Source organism: Poecile atricapillus, chromosome 2 (genome assembly GCF_030490865.1).
Source record: "Poecile atricapillus isolate bPoeAtr1 chromosome 2, bPoeAtr1.hap1, whole genome shotgun sequence".
Taxonomy (NCBI): domain Eukaryota; kingdom Metazoa; phylum Chordata; class Aves; order Passeriformes; family Paridae; genus Poecile; species Poecile atricapillus.
This window is the reverse complement of record NC_081250.1, coordinates 110,294,345-110,304,607: the sequence shown is the minus strand read 5'-3', so window position 1 is coordinate 110,304,607 and position 10,263 is coordinate 110,294,345.

Below are 10,263 nucleotides of genomic sequence, written 5' to 3'. Positions count from 1 at the left end.
TCTACAACAGCCCACTATGTCTACACAAACTTTAAAATGCATTTTCAGGTGGGTATTTGCATGCGCTGGTTGGCTTCTGTAGCTGTTGCCATTTCATTTGGATAATAAACACAAAGAAATTAGTAGAGTAACACTATGAAAACACCGAGGCAAAGAGCACCACAATATTTTGCTCATCTACCCACCTATTTGCAGGACAGGCTGATCCTTCAGCTCACTGAAGTGAGCTCAGCATTGTGCTGCTAACCAACCCAACAGTGTATCACACTCCATTTTACAGTAAGAAATGTTTTAAATAAAAATTACACTTGGATATATGTGCAATTGGTATCATGTCTTTTGAAGCATCATTAATCTCTGGCAAATCACCATGTCTGGAAACTGCACTGACAAAAAGTGTGCTTGCTGTTACTGCGTCTAGAAGCATTCCACAAAGTTTTCTGGTTACTCAGCTAATCCTTTTCTGCAGTACAAGCAAGAGCATATGAAGAAGCTTGACTTTCACCCAATTTCAATTCTGTGATGATGGCATCAAAACGAGATGAGGAAACACCTGCAACACAAATCATGCTTGGGAATGTGCCAAGGCCCCAAACCTTTCCTACAATACGTCAGGTGTGTGTATTCCCCCTTAACTCAGAGCACTGACCTGTTTCCCTCGAGAGGCAGGCTTGCTCAGGGACATCACGCATCTGCTGCACCTTGCTAGGTGAGAGCTGCTGGGGGCTGCAACCCTGCACGGTGTTGCAGCAACACAGGGTGAGGTGCAGGTGTGGGAATCTTGGAATACAGACAGCACTGAAGCTTGCTTTAAGATTGTGAAGCCTGACAAGTCTTCAGCAGCCAGAGAGAACTGATTCTTTATTTTAGCCACGATCCCTTCTTCAGAAAGAGTGCTGGAGTTAATCACAGAATTACAGGATTATTTAGGTTGGAAAAGACCTCTAAAATGATTGAGTCCAACCACTAACCCAGCACTGCCAAGTCCACCAAAAAAACATGTCTCCAAGTGCCACATCCATCCATCTTTTAAATACCTGCAGGAATGGTGACTCCAACACTTCTCTGGACAGCCTGTTCTGATGCTTGACCACCTTTTCAGTGAAGAAATACCTAGTTCTAAACCTTTCTTGGTGCAGCTTGAGGCCATTCACTCTATCGCTTGCTACTTGAGACAAGAGGCTGATCTCCACCTCACTACAGAATCCCTTCTGGTACTTATAGACAGTGGTAATATGCTTTATAAAAAAGGATTCTAAGAGTAATTACAAGGAAACGTGCAAATGTAACGTATAACATAAGAGATTCTATATTTATCAGCTTTGATCTTATGTTTGTTTCCTCAGACAGATACAAATTACTGAGTTACTGATGTCTGAAGAGAGTAGAATATAATCCAGAAGGTTCATGTTAATAAATCCTGAGTTGACAGTCTAGTGCTGGCATACTGTGTGGGTCTCTGCTCTCTGCAGTGCCTTGCTGAAATCAGCTAGACTGTGTGTGGGTGTATAAAGCTAAAATTAGGGGGTTTTGACTGCCGCAAAAAGCAAAGCGAGTGAGTGGGTTTGTCCCAATTGCCTGCAGATAAGTCATTATGAGTATTTACTTCCTTTAACCAAAGTCTGGAGTAAGTGTAGGATTTTATTGGAAATTTTTCTGACAGTTCATATCAAGCACTACCCTACTGTATATTTTAGTCTTACATTGCTAGATTTTTTTTTTAAATAAGCTGAAAGGAAATGAATGACCTGAATAATTTTTATTCTCTGACCATGGAAAACATTTCTAGCAAGAACATTGCACTGAAGCAAAAGATTGTTAATATTCTGGGCTTATATATAATAAAAAGATTTGCATATTCTTCATATTTTACTGGAGAGCAAGATCAGCTCCATAGCACCACAGCACTGCAAAGCTATTCTGCTTTACAGGCAGGCAAGCTGCTTAGCTGCAGATGTCTTAAATCACGACTCTACAGTTTCTTAACTCAGGTGGGAGCTGTTTGAAAACTTGCACAAAAAGTGAAATAAGGTAATAAGCATCACATGCTAGGCTGTACTTTATGTTCAACATCTCAAACAGTTTGAAGAAAGTAATATGTGATTTTCTAGTGATTTTCTAGTTCCCATGTCAAGTAAAAATACTGTAATTGAATCTTAAAAAACATCTGTCTTCATTAATTTCAGCCAGCATATGCAGATTTGTCAATTACCTACAGGTATACTCTAATCAGAACCACACTGAGTTGCTTCTCAAGATTCTTCTTGTTTTCAATTCTTGATCCATGCACAAATGTAGTTTTGGACAGATTTTCTGTGACTGTAATTCAGGGTTTCTCAGTGTGTTTATACCTGTAGGTACAACAAATATATAAGAAGAAGTGTAATTTCCCTCCTCTTTTTTCTCCTTTAATCAGTCTAGGTATGTTGTGGCATTTCTTAACTGAAATACAGATGTAGAACCTGTCACTCTCTATGAAGTGTGTTTACCTCTCCATATGTGATTTTTAAGTCAGATTGGTTTAATTGAAAAATAGTGGGATCCAAAGCAACTAGGAATTGAATGTGTTTTGTTTCCATATAATGACTAAGAGCAATCCTTTTGAAAGGTTGTATCATTTAGATATAATCAAGATCTGTGATCCCTCTACTTAAAGAGAATCACTGGAGCTGGCAGCTTTCCTTAAATCTGGTAATGGAATGGAATATGGTAATGGAATTAGTTCTTGTACTGTCTTTGACAGGTGACAGATACTAAAAAAGCAAACTTCATCTAGGAAATGTTGATTCTCTCGTGTACTGTGGATGTGATGAAGGTAAGGCTAAATTCCCTTGCTTTGGTAAGTGGAGTGAACTGCTCTAAATGCAATATTCTCACTTTCCATGGCGAAGAGAAATGTACTTTTAGTAAAGCAAGGAACATCTTGCACTACTGCTGGTATCTCATATCTACCCTGCTATGTCAGATGGAACTGGAAGATGTTTCCCTGCAGAGCATGAGCAGGAACACATCTCCAGCTCACTCCCTGCTCTAATGGAGCGAAGGGAGGATGTATTCTTTTCTCTGGAATTGGTAGTAATTCCATAGAAATTAATGGAGCTTTCCAGAACAAAATGAATGTGAAAGAACCTAGCATAGAGGTTATAAATTAAGTGTAAGTGAAATTCAGAGAGAAGGGTTTGTGCCATAAGAAGCCAAATAAAATGTATTCTACTCGACTGGCTGAGAACAAAAATGAATCAAAATATTAATGAATACTGCAGACCAAGAAATAAGTTCTGCTTCAGTGCCTCTTTCTTTCCTCTTCTTCTGCTGTTTTCACACTGATTGAGGTTATTGAGTAAGCTAACTCATATGATCTCCCTCATGCAAGTGATTAGGAGAGTCCTTTCAGACACAAATTATAATATCTGTAACCTGGAAGGAAAGAACATACTAAATACTTATTTAAAATAAGCTCCAAATTATGAGTCTAATTCATTAAAAAGAAACTACAACATACTAATTAAAAATATGTGTCTTTTTGTTCTAGAAAATTTCCAGGGTAATTTCAGGTGATGCTGAAAGTCTGAATGTTGTTGCAGTGTATGCCAGACATTGTACTCCACTAATAACCAGCACTCAGCCTCATGGGAATAGGGAAACATAAAAGACTGTGAATCAGTGCTTCTAAAAATAGCCCTGGCTACCCCTTTCCTCCTCAAAAGAAATATAAAACCTTGAAAAAGATGAGGCTGAGAACAAGGTGAAGTAGCTGAATGGAGAAAAGCAGCTTTTGCAAAAGCACACCACTTTTCTAGGAAGTGTTACTTTTCTGCCTGCCTCAAGTGCAGTAAAATAAGTGTCCTGTGCTGATTTAATTGTTGGAGTAGTGTTGAGATGGTAAGAGAAGTCATAAAAACCTAGAAAGATGCAGAAAAACACAGAAAAACAGACGTTTTGTTTAACTGGAATTGATTTTTATAGAAAATTTTCTCTGCAGTGAACTGCTCCTCTCCTCTAAGAGATAATCCTGAGGAACAATTCCTGTTCCAGACTGGCATCTGTAGCTGAAATTAATTTTTTGTCTTGTACACATTGAGGGTTGATTATTATGGGACATATTCCTCCTGAGTGGCTTTTCATGCTCAGGAGATGCTGAAGTTTTAATTTCCCTATAAACAGACGGGCATATATAATTATGTTTAAGAGCTTGCACTGTGTAACTGTCTTAAAGTACATCTTATAAAATTTGTCAGTTAAAAAACTTAATTTTCTATTTTATTTCAAGGCTACAATTGATCAGTCTTTGATGTGAATTGATTTTCCTCTTCCTAATATGTGAGGGTGTGTTTGTCCATATACCAATCAACTTGTGCAGTACTTCCTCTTCATTCCATGTGTGGCCTAATTTCTCATTGGCTACTGACTGAAGAGAGGAGGAAGACTGTACAAGCAGGGTAACAGAACCTGCCTCCCTTCCCAAAGTCAGCTGAAAGGAACTTTGCTTCAGAGGTTAAATATAGCCACTTCACTTGGAGGGAATTACTATTACTTCTCCACAGTTCCTTTTGCTGGTTTACACTTGGAAATTACAAAAGAGTAGGAATATATCTTTTTAGGGAACCTAATTTTACATCTGTTTCAGTAATTTGAAAATACCATCAAGCAAGCAGGTTTAAAAACCTTGATTTTCCTAATGCCCCACTTGTGAAACCAGGATGTCACATTTTGCTAGCTGCAATACCTTCCTAAAAACGTTTTGAACTAGTGGCTGACAAGTTCCTTTATAAGTAATGCTCAATCTTCTAAGCAGGCAGAATAATTTTTTTGTTCTTCCTGAGTTTGCAGAAAGGGTAGCCAAATTAAACACACATGACTGAAAAATGGTATTGCGGGTTTCCTTAGAGTTTCCATGGATGATTAGAATGCTGAAATGCAAATGCTAGAAATGCTAGTGTTATATTTTCATTACAGGGTTAATCTGAATAACTGGTTAAACTGAGTGAAAATCAGGTTTATGACTCCAGTGATCTTCTGAACTATTCACAGACTCACCCACCCCATCCCCTGTGGCAATACTGGGGATGCTGAACCTCAAGGAGTTTATGGATTGTTTTGGAGGGCTGTTGGCTCCTCACAAATTCTACACCTTTAAAACAGGCGAAACTCTAAATTTTGAACTTGGGGAACCCAGGCAGTCTAAATCAGAAGCTTTTCGGTGCCCTGTAGCCAAGTTTTGGACAACATACAAGCAACATCCCAGAATATCTTCCTGGACAAGAAAGGTATTAGTACATTTGGCACTGTGCCTTAAAATCACAGAGGGATTTTCTCAATTACTAGAATTGTTCTATGCCACTGGAACATTAATTGCACATTCCACTTTCATATAATAACCAGTGTTTTTGCTGTTCATTACATTGGCCATCAAAGTTTATGTGCCATTTTGAAATCTCCTCTCTTATGCTCATTGTGTTACACATTTCAGCAGTGCTGGGGCTCAGGTTAAGCATTGCACACTCATTATTTTTCAGCAGCTTCATTTAACAACAAAAGTCTGAAAAAAACGTGCCACCTACTTGACTCAGTGTTTTTCTCCATCTGTAATCCCAATGCTACACGTGAATTTTTTTACAGGAATTCATCTGCCAGTGAACATGTCAATAGCTTTTTGCCACAATTCCCGCATTTGGGTATACACCTTACCTACTTTTTAATTTAAAAGTTTACCTGTGTCCTCTTTGAAGCTGAGATAAACTAAAACCTTGTCAAACTCAAGCATGCAGCAACTTTAAAGAAAAATAAAAATGGTCTCACCTTTCAGAAAAATATAACAATTACCTGAAAAGTAAGGAATTCATTTGTAGTACTACTGCTCTTACATTTAAAGCCCTCACACACAGCATGGAACATTTTTGCTTTGAAACAATCAAATCCAGAAATAAATTATCAGATAACCAAATAAACTGTATTTAGGGAATTTCCTCCTATCTATATTTTGGGGAGAAGGAGCAAGCCCCATTCATTTGAAAAGGGGATTATACACCATTGAAAACCATATACTTGGTTGGTAGCAGTTGGTAGCATTTTTTTAAAGCAACAAAAAGGAAGAATGAACTTATGAATGGGCTATTTTTATATTTCATATACTTCTGACCTGCTCTGCCTTTTCTATTTGTAAAGGAGAAATAACATTCCTTTGGTTTTTAGCTCTTTACAATGGTGTTTTCTTCATGCCAGAATTTTGCTGAACAATTTTTGGGAGATTTTCGTCCGTCTGAATGGTGCAGAAAAGGGTTTTTTTAGAACAATCAAAAGATAGACAAGAGAAAACACAGTACAGTATTGCATCATTCTTTTCTGAAAGGAAAAAGAAGGTTACAATATTTGGAACTTAATTAACTTGCTTTTGACACTGAAAGGCAGCAATAAGGTCCTTCATATTACACAAAAAATTCTTCAAGACAAATTCTATTTCCTGCATTGCATATGAAAATGACTATTGCAATGAGAATTCAATTTCCTTTTAGTAAAAATGTAATAAAGTGATAAGCCTGAGAAATTGGTCTTTTACTTCCTTAACACTGTGAAGTACAAAAAAAACCAGACTTGCAGATTTGGGAATTTTATCACTTGCTTACTTCTCAGTGTACACAGTATATCTCCAGCTACTTGATTTTTGCTAAAAACAAATATACATGTGGGTGGATGTACAATTCAATGCATTGACAGCCAAGTGGCAAATAAGGTAAGTGTTCTAAAAGTTGCGTAAGGATCCATGGAGTTAGGATTAGCAACGTGATTCTAATAAATATTGATGAAGTATAATTTTTCAGTCATCCTACAAGGCAATCTGCATCATTCTTTTGTAATTGAATTCAAATGATATCCTTTCCTACCATCTTAATAAATTACAATATTTCAAAGAAGTCTAACCATCCAAACCATGTATTTCATGTTCTTAAAGAAAAAAAAAACCAAAAACTGGCCTATATCTTGGTAAATAAAATAAGAAAAAATACAGTCCTGTAATTTTAACTGATAATGTATCCATTATCTCTTAATAATTTTCCTTTGGGGTATTTTTTTCCCTTTGGATTATAATAAGGACATACTACAAAATGATATTTGACATACAACTAAAGTAGATGGTCCAAACTTCTAGGTCAGTTTCCTGTTATTAGAATTAATTGTTAATTTTTTGGTTGGTTAATTACTCATAACACCACCTTTCTAGTTAATTTTAAAGACTGGAATTTCTGTTCTAGCAAGTGTAATTAAAATGAGTTACCTAGGTTACAATGGTTCATTAATACGTGGAATCAAAACGACGTTTTGTGTTGAGCCTTTAACAACTGAGGCTTCCTGCAAATAACTGCCATGGAGTGCTTTAAGTGTGTCTTTTTTGCTTTAGTCACCTGGTAGTTTATTAAAAGGTGTGTTGAGGCTGTGAAGAGTGACCTGTGACAATGAACTCAATGTTCTTTCACAGGATCTCTGCGGCATGAGATTGAAATGCAACCAAATACACGTGGCAAATAACACATGCTTTTAGAAACGGTTCTGAAGTATGGGAATAGGTGGCAAATGCCATCTGAAAGCAAACAATGGAAATGTTTGGATCAGAAGAAGATGCTGTCAAAGAAAATCCTCATTCTATTGATAGGACTGGCTCTACAATGAACTTCAGTCAATGTGCAGCCTTTGCCAACACATAAAAGTTATTTTGTCCAATTTTAGTCTCCTTTCATCCTTATCTTGGTCTTTCAGAAGGGTCTGATATTCTCTGGCCATTTATTAGAAAAGTAAGAATTTCAGCTGTAAAAATCTTAAACTCTGAAGATACGATTAAATTCCTAGTGTTTTAATAAGTTGTCTGGGCTTTGCAGTGTGCAGAAAGACAAAGAGAGAAAAAACCCCAAAACATTTATTGAAGACTACTTATTAATTCTAAGTCAGATATTTAAAATATTTCAAGATTCTAAAGGGAGAAATATGAAACTTCATTTCCCTGTTCATGGAAGAGGCAAACAACATACATATGATTTGCATTTATGCAAGCTGAATGAAAATAATCTTTAATTTCAATACTTCTCCCTCTGTCTCTCTCCTGTTGACCTACATGGTGTAAGGTAATGGAGACAGACTGCTGGTTTCATATTGATTATTCACTACTAAATAATTTCTAGATTTAGCTTTAGCATCCTGGAGAAATGAGGTACTTCTCTCCTTCTGTTTTCAGCTCTCCAGTAAAAAGAGGGCTTTATTTTTTATATTTTTGCTGTTTGTGTACTTATCATGCAATATTTAAATCTAAGAACACAGTCTCTTTCCACAGACTGAAAGCTGGATATCATATTTATCTTTGCAGGAAAATGCTCTTTTTATCTCTGCTGAAAAATACAGAAGTATGTTAACAGATGCTATTTCAGAATCCACCCTCATTTTGCTCCACAATACCTTTCTTTCCCTTTTCTCTTCCTAATATGTGTAGTCTCTATCACAGGTTTTTTCTTTCTCACTGGGAAACATTCTGTAATAAGGATTATTAATTTTGCTCCATCCCACTTTTTATTTTTAAAGGTTATTCCCTTCTGTTCAGACCCTATGACATTTTATCATTTTACAAACTGAGGCAACAGCAAATATTGACCCTTGCTAAAGAGTGAATTTCTGTTTGTCTTCTATAATCTGCTGAATAGGCTGATTGATCTTTGTGTTACTGGAACTCTGACACTGCACAGCAGCCAAGACATTCTCGACAGTGGTTTCTGGTTTCCTGTCAGGAAAGCTAATGCCATATGTCTAGGCATTGTCCCAAAATGCAATGTTTTCAGAAAATAATTCAACACTTAGCATATAATTTAGGAAATGACAGCTACACAGCCTCTAATAAAGCATTTAGAAATATAACTCAATGCCATGCCCATCTCCATGTGTTATAGCAATGCCATGATATCCATTTTGCAGGCCAGAATCTGGTGGCCAGCAAAAGAACCCAGTGAAGGTTAAATTACCCATTCAAGAATTAACTAATTACCCTATAATTAGTGTCTGAGGAACAGATTTAAAGCTTTGTTGAATCATGAAGATGTGACGGTTGTAATTCAAACTTTGATTTTCAGTTTCACAGCACTTCAAGTTTGCTTATTTGGAAAACAAATCCAGATGTCATTGTTTTTTAACAGAAAAAAAAAATCACAGTTGAATTCTGACTGGGATCTATTGTAATAAAATAAAAAGAAAAATCTTGGTTAAGTTTTTACTTTTTGGTGGGGTGGTAGTGAAATCATTAAAGGGAAACCCTTAAGCCCTTAGCTCTGAAAATTCTTATAAATAAGAATTAAAGGAAAACTTTTAGAAGTAGTAGCATCTTTGAGCTCACTCCCACAGATAAAATTGCATTCCTGGCATGAAAAAATTGATTGGATTGTAGGATTTAAAAGGAAAAAGATAATAATCTGAGATCAATATGTTTGTTTCTTCTGCTTTCACACATGCCTTTTAATGAATGGAATATAATCTTGTCAGAGAACAGAAAAATAAATTCTAGAGACTGAGATTTTTGTAGACATTTCAACAGTTATCTGAGACCTAAAGCCTGTCCACTATAAAGACAATGGACTAAATGAACACTCACTATCACCTAACTGCTCCTGCAGCAGCAAAAAATGTTTCCAGGAAAAAGAAAATTCAGGAAGGAAAAGCACATGCAGGAAAAAATCTGCTCTCTTTCTACTTCCCACCACCGAAATGTCTGATGCCATCTGTCCTCTTGCCTGGACAGGCCATCTGGAGCAGAATAGATGAGACTTAAATCACCAGCAAGGCTGACATGCTTACTTTGTACCCTTGTAAGGAAATCTGAATACATTACAAGTGAAATTTGAGAGTTGATAATTCCAAAAATGATAAAAAATCCCTCCCTTATTGTCAATTTATTTCAGTGATAACATTTTAATTTCCCTATTAGTGTAACACAATCCTGTTTTTAAAGAGAGATAGCAGTTTTTATAGCAATAGATAACTGTATAAGCATTTGGAAACATTGTCAAGACTAATGAACAAACAGGATGGGTCCAGAAAGAGTAAAGGGGAGGAAAGTCTTTTCTTGTCTGTGGTTGCTATGCTGGTAGAGCAACCACCTTACAGCACACTATTATAACCAGAAATTCTAAGCACAAACAAGAACATAATATCGGAAGAGTCAGAAGATCCTCCTAAATTAAAAAGTAGGCATTGAAAAACTATTATTTAATTTTTAATTTTAATAATGTAACT